This window comes from Fulmarus glacialis, unplaced genomic scaffold, assembly GCF_000690835.1.
Source record: "Fulmarus glacialis isolate BGI_N327 unplaced genomic scaffold, ASM69083v1 scaffold570, whole genome shotgun sequence".
Taxonomy (NCBI): Eukaryota; Metazoa; Chordata; class Aves; order Procellariiformes; family Procellariidae; genus Fulmarus; species Fulmarus glacialis.
In genome coordinates this window covers 1-1,015 of record NW_009189308.1, presented here as the reverse complement: position 1 = coordinate 1,015, position 1,015 = coordinate 1, and positions in this window count along the sequence as shown.

Here is a 1,015-nt window from a genome sequence, read left to right as displayed (position 1 = left end):
CGCTCACTGGAGTGCACCCCCACAGTTCAGCAGGTGCTGGAGCCGCTTGCCAGTGTTTTGTTGTGTAACTGTGTTCAGACTTGGCCTAGACAATAGAGTGGTTAAATCGCCAGGGGCAGCTCTGCACTAGTGCTCCATTATAATTATTCCCAGTAAAGCTGCACCTGCATGTGATCAAAGGTAGAGAAATTCCCGAAGTCCCTAGAAAAGAAGGGCTTAGGTATTGCCATGCCACCTGTCTCTGCTTCCTCCTCCGTGTGTCCAAGACTTGCCAAAGCAAATAGAGCAAATAAGCTAGATTGCAGTAAGTACTGCATGGTGCTGTACTGAGTTCCCTTCTGTGAGGCCTCCCACTGCTTCCAACAGCGTCTTAAGGTCATTTGGAAAAGTGAGCTTCAGAGGGATTGGCAGGGAGAGAGAGAGAGAAAAAAAAAAAGAAGTCTTCAAATTCCTCAGCCACAGGCTCGCAAACATATAGAGCATCTGCTGGGGTTGGGTGGGCAGAAGCACTAGGGAGAAGGAAGCCATTATCAGACGAGTCCCAGGTATTTTTTTGTAAATATTGGCATTGTTGTAGCATCATAGTGTAGCCCTTACAACTACAAAAAGAAGTAGTGTCTCATTGTGTTAATGGTAACTAGCTCAGCAGTTTGGCCTCCACAGCCCTAAACGCTATGTCTAGCCCAGCTCCTGTGCCTCAGCTTGCATAGACTAATTATTTCCTGGGGAACTTTATTTTGACTCTTTGGGAGCCTCCTTGCTCCTTCTGTCCATAAAACGCTGCACCGTGGGCTACTAAGCTGGCAACCCAAAGCTTACAGCAGCCCTAAGCCGAGTGGATTCAACACATGGTGGAGCTATTTTAAGACTAATCCCGTTAACTACTGCTGAGTCTGTACCACAGCTCCACCTGTAGACGTAGTGGGAGGAGTTATTTATTAATTCTAAGTTATTTTATTTATTAACGTGCTCGCTAACTGCGCTTTCTCTCCCAACCGTCAGCGAGTGACTGTGA